General features: G+C 40.9%; 2 pseudogenes; one reads left to right on the top strand and one right to left on the bottom strand.

Annotated features, from left to right (window-relative positions):
* Positions 1–7,059: 7,059 nt before the first annotated feature.
* Positions 7,060–9,593, bottom strand: LOC128062420 (aminoacyl tRNA synthase complex-interacting multifunctional protein 1-like; annotated as a pseudogene).
* On the top strand, positions 7,235–8,729 carry LOC128062419 (WD repeat-containing protein 82-like; annotated as a pseudogene).
* Positions 9,594–12,472: the final 2,879 nt, after the last annotated feature.

Here is a 12,472-nt window from a genome sequence, read left to right as displayed (position 1 = left end):
GTGAAGACATCTACAAATATTTCCATAATGCTTGTTAGTTCACCAAGCACTTCCCTCCCACACCCCGAGGCCCCAGATACATTAGTTCACTGAACCGTACAGAAAAAGAAAAGAACTATTCGGGTAAATAAATGTAGATATTTCTTTTAGGTACTGAGGAGTAGATTGAAATCACTACATGGAAAATGAGACTTGAAATAGTTGAAAAAAGAAGAGGTAGATTTTATTTATAATATTACAGAAATATTTCCAAAATACATGAGTGGGTTAAACAAATTAAATATATTTTTTTTTATTTAGCTGGGCCAGGCCTTAGTTGTGGCATGTGGGATCTTTAGCTGGACTCTTAGTTGTGACATGGGGGAATCTAGTTCCCTGACAAGACATTGAACCTGGCCCAGTGTTGAGAGAACAGTCTTAGCCACTGGGCCACAAGAGAGTCCCTGTTCTAAACAAATTTGCAAAGTAACATACAGTAGTAGGATGCCATATATGGTTTTCAAAAAGGAGGTGAAATGATAATAGCTAGGGTTTCCCTGGTGGCTCTGACAGTTAAGAATCTCCCTGCAACGCAGGAAACCTGGATTTGATCCCTAGGTCAGGAAGATCCCCTGTAGAAGGGAATGGCTATCCACTCCAGTATTCTTGCCTGAAGAATTCCATGGACAGAGGAGCCTGGCAGGCACAGTCGATGGGCTTGCAAAGAGTCGGGATGTGACTGAATGACTAACACACAGATGATATTTGTAGTACTTACTATGTGCCATACCAGACACCATTCTCCAAGTGCTTTACGTAGGTGAACTCACTGACACTCAAAACATCTCCATGACTTGGGTACTATAATTATCATTCCCATATTACAGACTTGAAAACAGCAAAGTTGAGTGTCTTGCCTAATGTCACAAAGCTAGGATTTAAACCCAGGGCGGTTTGCCTATAGATTCTGGAACTTAAGTTTTGCAATATTTCCACAGGAACAGCTAAATGAATGTAAATGCTTAGGAAAAAAGATCAGAAAGATATATACTAAACTGAAAATCATGGTTGCATTTGGAAAGAAATCAGGAATTGGAGACTGGGCAGGTCAAATATTCCATTAGCTACAATGCTTGAGGGTTTCGTTTCTCCCCAAAGAGATTTCCCCCAGGATAATGATTTCAGATTACTTCTGTTAAATTAATGTAAAAATTATTTTAAATTCTTGTGGTCAGTGGAAGTGATTTTGCATAAAATCACTAGGTTATGCTCTTCTCCTAAATTTCACATTGACTTTGGTATCTTTGGGAGTAGAAGCGTTAATTGTGTTACTCTTTCCTCTTTGTCCATCTCATAACCTCTGATGGAATCTTATTTCAGAGATTAGCTAAAAAGCTATTTCAGGTTTTGTCTGGAACAATGGGATGCATATTGGTGAGAGTATTATATTACATGGCTGAAGTATCTTTCAGAGATACTTCAGAAACTGAAGCCCAGGTAGCCATATCAGATCAAGTATTAAGTATTGAACTAAATCAAGAAGGGATTTGTCATTTAATTACAAAAATGAAGTGGAACTTTAAAGTCTCATGCAGCTACTGCTGCTAAGTTGCTTCAGTCGTGTCCGACTCTGTGTGACCCCGTAGACGGTAGCCCACCAGGCTCCCCCGTCCCTGGGATTCCCCAGGCAAGAATACTGGAGTGGGGTGCCATTTCCTTCTCCAATGCATAAAAGTGAAAAGTGAAAGTGAAGTTGCTCAATCATGTCTGACTCTTAGAGACCCCATGGACTACAGCCTACCAGGTTCCTCCGCCCATGGGATTTTCTAGGCAAGAGTACTGGAGTGGGGTGCCCTTGCCTTCTCTGTTAAAGTCTCATATGTACTAATAATTAGAAAATAGTAGTGTGTTAGAGTTCTCCAGAGAAACAGACCAACAGGAGATACAGACAGAGGTACGTCTAATCTTCGAATACAGATCTAAATCTTTGGGAAATTATAGATATCTATTTATCTATATCTTCTCTCTAGACAGCTAGATAGATAATGAGAGAATCAGTATTGGCTTACACATTTGTGGGGAACTGGTGAGCCTGAAGTCTTCATGGTTGACCAGCTAGAAACTCAGGTAAAAGTTGATACACTCTGGAGTCTGAAGTCTACAAGGCAGGTCAGCAGGTTGAAAACTCAGGCAGGGTTTATACTGATATGTTGCAGTCTTGAGGCAGAACTGTTTCTGTTTTGCAGAAACCTCATCTTCAACTTATCGGATGAGGCCTACCCTCATTATAGAGAGTAATCTGTTTTACTTCAAGTCAACTGACTTGTAAATGTTAATCACATAACACAAATACCTTCACAGCAACATCTAGACTACTGTTTGACCAAACAACTGGGCATCATAGACTAGCCAATTTGTGTGCATGCGTGTACATGCTCAGTCATATCCAACTCTTTGTGGACCCCATGGTCTGTAGCCCCACCTGACTCCTCTGTCCATGGAGTTCTCCAGGCAAGTATACTGGAGTGGAATACTCGGAATATTGGAATACTGGAATACTTCCTATTCCAGGGGAATCTTCCCAACCCAGGGATTGAATCTGTGTCTCTGGTGTCTCCTGCGTTGGTAGGCAGATTCTTTACCACCATGCCACCTGGGAAGCCCCAGCCAGGTTAACACAGTTAACCATATGAGTAAAGTCTAATTTGAACTAAATTCTGACTGCTCAAAAATATATGTTAGAGATATGCCAGTCTAGTGATTTTTTTTCCATTAAAAAAAATCTTTATTGAATTTGTTACAATACTGCTTCTTTTTTGTTGTTTCATTTTTTAAAATTTATTCATTTTTTAATTGAAGGATAATTGATTTACAGAAAGTCTAGTGATTTTTTCACTTAGGATGACTGACGTTCTAATTTGCTTTAAAAGATTCAGTCATTTGAAAAAAAAAACATTTGTATAGTGCATTTGCAATATATTTAGCTATTCTAATCACCAGTTTTGCTTAACACAAACTAGGTTGTGAGATAATTCTGAATTATTTCATGGCAGTCGAAATAAGGTTAACTAAAACAATGCACACAAATCTGTAAAGCTAACAGTAAACACACTGAATTCATTGCTATAATCATGCATTTTCACATTTGGTCTTAGTTAAAGATAGCTAGCCTAGATACAATGTGACTATGCTTTACAGTGAAACTGGTCAGTAATAAGGTGTGTTCAACTTGATAAAATCACTTACTTCTCTCTGACATCTCATCTGCAAGTTACACAAATGGTTAACTAAGTTACGCCAATGATTTCAGGATAATCTCAACCTGAATGTGGATTCTAAATAAATTATGAGTTGGGCATTTGAGAATATTAATAAATATGGATCTGTTGCCCCTGGCATTATTGCTGAAGTTTAGTATTGCCTTGATGCTCTGTTAGTAAACACATCAATTCTTTGTTACTGGTAAACTGAAGAAAAACTAGTGTCATTAGAATTATCAATTTAATTAACAAAAGGTTGTTACCTTCAGATAAGAACAAAATTATATACCACTTAAAAGACATTTAAATGTCTTTCTGCCACTGCAAAGGAAGGAATAGTGTGTGGTGTATGCCATGGAGTTGGTGGCATTTGTCTTATTTCTTATCTGTGGGATAGGTATTATTAGTGTCTCTGAAGAGACTAACAGGAAAATTGTTGCTGTTCAGTCGCTTAGTCGTGTCCAACTCTTTGTGACCCCATGGACTGCAGCACACCAGGCTTGCCTGTCTTTCACCATCTCCTCAAACTCAAATTCGTGTCCATTAAGTTGGTGATGCCATTCAACCATCTCATCTGCTGTTGTTCCCTTCTTCTCCTGCCTTCATTCTTTCTGAGCATCAGGAGTCTTTTCCAATGAGTCGGCCTTTTTATCAGTGGTCAAAGTATTGGAGCTTCAGTTTCAGCATCAGTCCTTTCAATGGATATTCAGGGTTGATTTCCTTTAGGATTGACAGGTTTGATCTCCTTGCAGTCCAAGCGACTCTGGAGAGTCTTCTCCAGCACCAGTGTTGGAAAGCATCAATTCTTTGGGGCTCGGCCTTCTCCATTGCCCAGCTCTCACATCTGTACATGACTACTGGAAAAACCTTCTCCATTGCCCAGCTCTCACATCTATATACCTTTGACTATATGGACCTTTGTATGCCAAGTAATATCTCTGCTTTTTAATATGCTGTCTAGGTTGGTCATAGCTTTTCTTCCAAGGAGCAAGCGTCTTTTAATTTCATGGCTGCAATCACCGTCCACAGTGATTTTGGAGCCCAAGAAATTAAATTCTGTCACTCTTTCCATTGTTTCTCCATCTGTTTGCCATGAAGTGATGGGACCAGATGCCATGATCTTTGCTTTTTGAATGTTGAGTTGCAAGCCAACTTTTTCACTCTCCTCTTTTCCCTTCATCAAGAGGTTCTTTAGTTTCTCTTCGCTTTCTGACGTAAGGGTGGTGTCATCTGCATATCTGAGGTTATTGATATTTCTCCTGGCAATCTTGATTCCAGCTTGTGCTTCATCCAGTCAGGCATTTCACATGATGTACTCTGCATATAGTTAAATAAGTAGGTTGACAATATACAGCCTTGATGTACTCCTTTCCCAATTTGGTACCAGTCCATTGTTTCATGTCCAGTTCTAACTGTTGTTTCTTGACCTGTATACAGGAGGCAGGTCAGGTGGTCTGGTATTCCCATCTCTTTAAGGATTTTCCACATTTTATTATGATCCATGCAGTCAAAGGCTTTAGCTAAGTCAGTGAAGCAGTTGTTCTGGAATTCTCTAGCTTTTTCTAAGATCCAATGGATGTTGGCAATTTGATCTCTGGTTCCTCTCCCTTTTCTAAATCCAGCTTGTACATCTGGAATTTCTCGGTTCATATACTGTTGGAACCTAGCTTGAAGGATTTTGAACATTACTTTGCTAGCATGTGAAATGAGTGCAATTGTGCAGTACTTTGAACACTCTTCAGCATTGCCTTTCTTTAAGATTGGAATGAACATTGACCTTTTCCAGTCCCGTGGCCACTGCTGAGTTTTCCAAATTTGCTGACATATTGAGTGCAGCACTTTAACAGCATCAGTATTTGAAATAGCTCAGCTGGAATTCCATCTAGCTTTGTGTGGAGTGATGTTTCCTAAGGCCCAGTTGATTTCACACTCCAGGATGTCTGGCTCTATGTGAGTGATCATACCATTATAATTATCTGGGTCATTAAGATCTTTTTTGTATAGTTCTTCTGTGTATTCTTGCCACCTCTTCTTAATGTCTTCTGCTTCTGCTAGGTCCATACCATTTCTGTTCTTTATTGTGCCTGTCTTTGCATGAAATATTCCCTTGGTATCTCTAATTTTCTTGAAGAAATCTCTCGGCTTTCCCATTCTATTGTTTTCCTCTATTTCTTTGCACTATTGACTTAAAAAGCCTTTCTTATCTCTCCTTGCTATTCACTGGAACTCTACATTCAAATGGGTGTATCTTTCCTCTTCTCCTTTGCCTTTTGCTTCTCTTCTTTACTCAGGTATTTGTAAGCCCTCTCAGACAACCATTTTGCCTTTTTGCGTTCCTTTTTCTTGGGGATGGTTTTGATCACCACCTCCTGAACAATGTTGTGAATCTTCGTCCATAGTTCCTCAGACACTCTTGTCTATTAGATCTAATTCCTTGAATCTATTTGTCACTTCCACTGTATAATCATAAGGGGTTTGATTTAGGTCATACCTGAATGCCCTAGTGGCTTTCCCTCCGTTCTTCAATTTAAGTCTTAATTTTCCAATAAGGAGTCAGCTCCCAGTCTTGTTTTTGCTGACTGTATAGAGATTCTCCATCTTTGGCTACAAAGAATATAATCAACGTATTGACCATCTGGTAATGTCTAATAGGAACATTGAGTGAAGTAAGTCACTCAGTCGTGTCCGACTCTTTGAGACCCCATGGACAGTAGCCTACCAAGCTCCGCCGTCCATGGAATTTTCCAGGCAAGAATACTGGAGTGGGCTGCCATTTCCTTCTCCAGGGGATCTTCCCAACCCAGGGATCAAACCTGTGTCTCCTGCATTGCAGACAGACACTTTACCGTCTGAGCCACCAGGGAAACCCAATAGGCTCATAAATTCAGAAACTTGCTCAAGGTCACCAGAAAACAGCAGATTCCCTTCAAGGCCTAAACACTTCCTCTAAGACCCAGCTGAAGGAACTAAAATGTTTGCTCTGGTGTTTCTTCACATAACAAAGGTGATTTATTCTTATCTTGTGTTTGTCTCCTTTCTCACCTTTAGCACAGTACTAAGTGTAAAGGTCTTTCCCCACAAATAAGGCATTTCTTTCCAGGTGAGCGCAGCAGGTGGGACTGTTTTCAGTATGCTTTTATTACTTTGCAGTTTGTCTTTGGTTAGATCAAATTTAAACCTGTGTCTCGCCTTACTTGCCTTCTTCTGCATCACCACTGGAATAGACCAGGAGCTGCAATCAGTGCCACAGTGATGGGAATGTTGGGGGTGGAGACCAGGGGTCATTGTGGGAGAGTGCAAACAACGCCCTGGGTGGGGTTTCAAGGCACTGATGAGTGTTTTTAGTTATAAGAGAAGAGAAAAGGGAGTCCTCTCCTTTCCTCTGGTTTTCCTTTGCTCACCTCTTCAGTGAAGCCTGTAAGCTGTTGTTCCTGCAAATTTTGTTTAAATAGGCACTCAGGTCAAAATTGCTCTATGGTGCTTGTGCCTTGATTTAGTCATGAAGACGAATCTGTATTCTGCTGTCATATTGCATTGCTAGATGTGAATAAGACTATATGGTTCTTCCCTTGAATTGTATTTATAAACTAAAGGGTACTAGAGATTATCTAGTCCAGTGATTTTCTCACTTTTTTTTTTAATAGCACAAAAACCTTTTCAAACTTATTTCTAAGCCTACAAACAAAACAAAGAAGAGGTGCTGCTCTGATGTAGCTCTTAGGCTCTTTTCTCAGTTCTGTCTCTTTTTCTTTTAAGGGATGACTGACAAATGTATTTCTTTTTATTGTTTTCTCTAATGTATTTCAGAAACTGAAGTGTTTTATTTTATTCCACTGTTGGCCATTGTTTGAGCCCTACACACTCCCTTTCCTTTCACCTCAAAGGGAGCGCCTTTGTATGTAGCCACGCATTCATCATTAGTGTAAAGATCAGGCTGGATCTGCTCCGAAATCGTCTTAGGATTTAGCTCCTTGTCATGGTGGGCAACCGCCGCCATGAATCTGACCAACAGCCTGCTGCGGAGCTTCCGCGTCGCCAAGGTGTTCCACGAAAACTCTGACAAGATCAACTGCTTCGACTTCAGCTCCAACGGGAAGATGGTCATCACGAGCAGCGACGACAACTCCATCGCGCTCTATGACTGCCAGGAGGGCAAACCAAAGAGAACCCCGTACAGTAAGAAATACGGCGTGGATCTCATCAGATACACTCATGCAGCAAATACAGTAGTTTAGGCTTCCCTGGTGGCTCAGACGGTAAAGCATCTGCCTACAATGGGGGAGACCCAGGTTCGATCCCTGGGTCGGGAAGATCCTCTGGAGAAGGAAATGGCAACCCACTCCAGTACTCTTGCCTGGAAAATCCCATGGATGGAGGAGCCTGGTAGGCAACAGTCTATGGGGTCGCAAAGAGTCGGACACAACTGAGCGACTTCACTTCACTTCACTGTGGTGTTGGAGAAGACTCTTGAGAGTCCCTTGGACTGCAAGGAGATCCAACCAGTCCATTCTAGAAGAGATCAGTCCTGGGTGTTCTTTGGAAGGAATGATGCTAAAGCTGAAACTCCAGTACTTTGGCCACCTCATGTGAAGACTTTGATGCTGGGAGGGATTGGGGGCAGGAGGAGAAGGGGACAACAGAGGATGAGATGGCTGGATGGCATCACCGACTTGATGGACGTGAGTTTGAGTGAACTCCAGGAGTTGGTGATGGACAGGGAGGCCTGGCATGCTGCAATTCATGGGTCACAAAGTCGGACACGACTGAGCGACTGAATGGAACTGAACTGAACAGCTCTAACAAAAGAGACGATACTGTTCGTTACCTGTCCTTGCATGACCTCAAATATATCAGGTACTTTCCTGGACATCGCAAAAGGGTGATGGCCTTGTCCATGTCACCTGTGGATGACGCTTTCATTTCTGGGTCTCTTGATAAGACCATTCGGCTCTGGGATCTCCACTCTCCTAACTGCCAGGGTCTCATGCATATACAGGGCAAACCAGTTTGTTCTTTTGATCCAGAAGAATTAATTTTGCTGCAGGTGTCAATTCTGGAATGGTCAAACTTTATGATCTTTGCTCTTTTGATAAGGGGCCATTTGTGACATTTAAGATGAAGTATGATTGGACTTGTGAGTGGACAGGGATTAAGTTCAGCAAAGATGACAAGCTCATCCTCATCTCCACCAATGGCAGCCTCATCCGTCTGATTGATGCATTCAAGGGAGTGGTGATGCATGTTTGGGGGTTATGCTAAAAGCAAGGCTGTCACATTGGAGGTCTCATTTACCCCAGACTTCCAGTTTATTATGATTGGTTCAGAGGATGGCAAGATCCATGCTGGAATAGAGAGAGTGGTATAAAAGTAGCTGTATTGGATGGCAAACACACAGGCCCCATTACCTGTTTGCAGTTCAACCCCAAGTTCATGACCTTTGCCAGCGCTTGTTCTAACATGGCCTTCTGGTTACCCACCATTGATGACTGACCTGCATGGTGCTTGGCTGTTTTCTGTACAGTGAGGGGTGGCAAGTAGGAAAAAACTCAGAGGGGACTAAGACAATAGTGGGATTGGATCATTTGACTGGACTGGAGAGCATCCTTCCACATGGCCTTCCCAAGAATGTGCTATACATCTGCTCAAAAGAAGAAAGTTACTTTGCCGAGCTTCTTACAAAAGTAATTCTGTCTCCAGAAACAGATTCATTAGGAGGTGCCAAGATTTCAACTTTCCCTGGTGAACTTTCACACATCACCATTGCCTGAGACAAAGTAAACCCACCATGTTTTTGCATCTGTTAAGAGGAACATGCTTCACCAGGCCACTGACCACTGTTCTTGGGGCTCCAACATCTACTTCATCTACATACGAAGAATCTGTATCAGGGTGTTTTCTGGCAGTGATGATACACCCAATTCGAAGATCCAGATGGGGCAACATCAACAGGCTTAGAGTCAGCTACTGGTTGCTGTTTTTTCTCTTTTCTCTCCTTTCTTTTCAGTTTTCTCTTTCATCTTTTCTTCTCCTCCTCCTCCTCTTTTACTTGCTCTTTAGCACCAGAAGATATGGTTGTTATTGGTATAGATTGTATCTCATTTTCAGAAACTGTAGAATCAGCTTTTAGTGGAGTACCAGATGGAAATGGTATTTTACTCCATTTTGAATTTCTGCCTTAATTAGCTCATTTTAGTCCTTCTTCTTCAATTTAGCATTTTCAACTCGAAGTTTCTTCTCTTCTCTGTCTGCAAAATTTCTTTCTCCTTAATTAGAGCAATTTGCTGCTTCAATAATTTGATCTGCTTCTGCACCTTTCTGCTACAATCACTTCAGAACAGCATCTCTGGTTGCCATTTTTGCCAAGAAATGGTAGAAAATCATGTATCAGTGGACTGAGGCACCTCAGCAGCCTCAGCTGGGAGTGAGTAAGAAGTGCCTCCCCTCAGTTCCTAATATTTCCTTGGAGCCCTCATTTAAAGTTTATTGATTTAGTCTACCCTCTCATTTTATGAACTTAACAAAAAATTCTGAACAAATATTGTGTCTAGCTAGCACTGTACTAAGTTTAGAAAAAGTGTGCTTAGTCGCTCAGTCCTGTCTCTTTGTGACCCCATGGACTGTAGCCCACCAGTCTCCTCTGTCCATGGGGGTTCTCCAGGCAAGAATACTGGAGTGGGTTGCTATGCCCTCCTCCAGGGGATCTTCCCAACCCAGGGATCAACCCTAGGTCTCCCATATCGCAGGCAAATTCTTTACTGTCTGAGCCACTAGGGAAGCCCAAGAATACTGGAGGGGGTGGTCCACACATTCTTCAGGGGATCTTCCCAACCCAGGAATTGAACCAGGGTCTCCTGCATTGCAGGTGGATTCTTTACCAGCTCAGCTACCAGGGAAGCCCTTAGGAAAAACACTGGGCCTAAAATACGGGTATGCTCTGGTCCCTGGTTTATCAGGGAAGGCAGATGATTACAGCACAATAGTAAATTCAGTGATACAGAATTACCTGTGAAACTTGGAGCCATGGAACTGGGGTTCTCTAATTCAGTCTGGGGGTGAATTCAGAGTGTGAGCCTGAGTCTCTATGACTGGGCCAATTAGCTAGGAGGGCAGTTAAAACTTGGAAAGGTGTGGGGAAGAGTATAATATAGACTGAAAAATGGAGTGGGTAAGTAGCTAGAGGTATATTCTGGAAGCTACTAGGCATTTTATGTAATAGTTCAATGGGAACTGATGAAGAGGCCTAAGCCCTCCCTGTCTTGAAATTGAAAGTAAGGTGGTATCACTTAAGGCCTTGAGGTACGGAAACAAAGAGGTCAAATTTATTTCAGATTGCCCATAGGGACAATGACCTTGATGAGAACTAGCAGAGAGGTAGGAAGACAAGCCAGGAGAGTCAAGAGCAGGAGCTCTCTGATAAGAGAACATGAGAGCAGAGGCAAGTCTGGGAGGAAAAGGATGCATCACGTTGAGGTTCCAGGTACAGATGTCCAGCATGATCAGATGGGTATCTAAGGGAAAAAGCCTAAGTGGTTCGGACTCCAAGTTTTTACTGCTGACAGTGCAGGTTTAACCACTTGTCAGGGAACTAAGACCCCGCAAGCCTCTTAGTGCAGCCAAATAATAAAAAGAGATGTGGGAAGATTAGTTTAAGAGATTAAATTAAGAGATTGCTTAAACTAATTTTGCTTCTCATTTTTCTTAACCTTTTTCTGTATACTAAACATATATTACTTTTCTAAATGGGAAAAGGCATAAAGTCTGTTATCTTCCAACTTTGCTCTTTAACCCAACTGGCAGCATAGCATGTAATAACCTGCATTTTCACTAACAATACTATGCAGCCACTAAAAATCATGATTGCGAAAGAAAAATGCAATAATTTACCAGTTTTCTTACACTAAACTTCACAATTTGGTTTAGTTGGACTCTGTAGATACAGTAAAACAGAAAAATCTCTTGTGAATAAAGTGTCCACAGCATGTTAAGTGCTTTCTTGAATGAACATTAGGCACTCCTAATGTTCTGTCACCATTGATGGCAGAACAAATGCAAACCGGAAATATCTAGCCCAGTGTCTCATCAGAAACGTAACTCACAAGTGTGTCTGAGAAGTTTCACGCTTCTCTGACATTGCCTGGGAATGATGAATTTTGCCTAAAAACAGTAACGAAAAGTTGGGTGGTTTTCATTTGAACTTCCTTGCCACAACAAATAGATCATACTCTGTGATTACTATCACCTAGCAGATTGATAGCTGACCTACATGGAACATACATACTCAAAAGCTATCAATGAACATTTGCTACTTTTAATTCATTAGAAGAAAAGAACCATGCTCATTTCAGTCTTATTTCCATTATGCTCAAAGCAATTTACACATTTAATAAATTATTTACTACTACCCAGCTTTTTTTAAACCATTAAGAAACTGAAGTATAATTTACAATGTTGTGTTAGTTTCAAGTGTACAATAGATTCAGTTATACCTATACGTTATGTATATATTTTTTCAAATTATTTTCCATTATAGGTTGTTATAACCTATTGAATATACTTCTTGGTGTTTTACAGGTCCTTGTCATTTCTCTCTTTTATATGTGTATATGTTAATTAGACACCTTATTCCCTCCTCCCTTCCCCTTTGGTAACCATGTTTATTTTCTATGTCTGTGGGTCTGTTTTGCAAATAAGTTCATTTATATCATCTTTTCCGATTCCACATATAAATAACTTCACCTAATAGGATAATTTCTAGGTCCATCCATGTTGCTGCAAATGGCATTATTTCATTCTTTTTATGGCTGAGTAGTATTCCATGTATATATATCACATCTTTATTCATTCATCTATTGATAAAGTCATTTAGGTTACTTCCATGTCTTGGCTATTGTCAACAATGCTGCTATGAGTATTGGGGTACAGGTGTCTTTGCAAATTAAAGTTTCCTCCTTCAGCTTATTCTAATCCATAAAGGCACAGTGTAAGCAAGGCTACACTGTTAATATGCCAGAGATATCTATTTCTAGCAATGTGTAGCACTTCTCAGGTATCAAGATGTAAACAGGCTACTTGGGTGAGGAGTCTGATTTATCTCGTTTTCAATAGAATAATTTCCCCCAGTACTAGTTCAATATATTAACTTTTGCTTTCTGATCACAGGTGGGGATAAATGTGTTAAGACTCTGCAGATTTCAAAGGCGGCAGGTAGAATCACTGTCAGGAAAACGTGCACC

The sequence above is a fragment of the Budorcas taxicolor genome, chromosome 17 (genome assembly GCF_023091745.1).
Source record: "Budorcas taxicolor isolate Tak-1 chromosome 17, Takin1.1, whole genome shotgun sequence".
In the NCBI taxonomy this organism is placed as follows: Eukaryota; Metazoa; Chordata; class Mammalia; order Artiodactyla; family Bovidae; genus Budorcas; species Budorcas taxicolor.
This window is presented reverse-complemented; position numbering and strand designations above follow the sequence as displayed.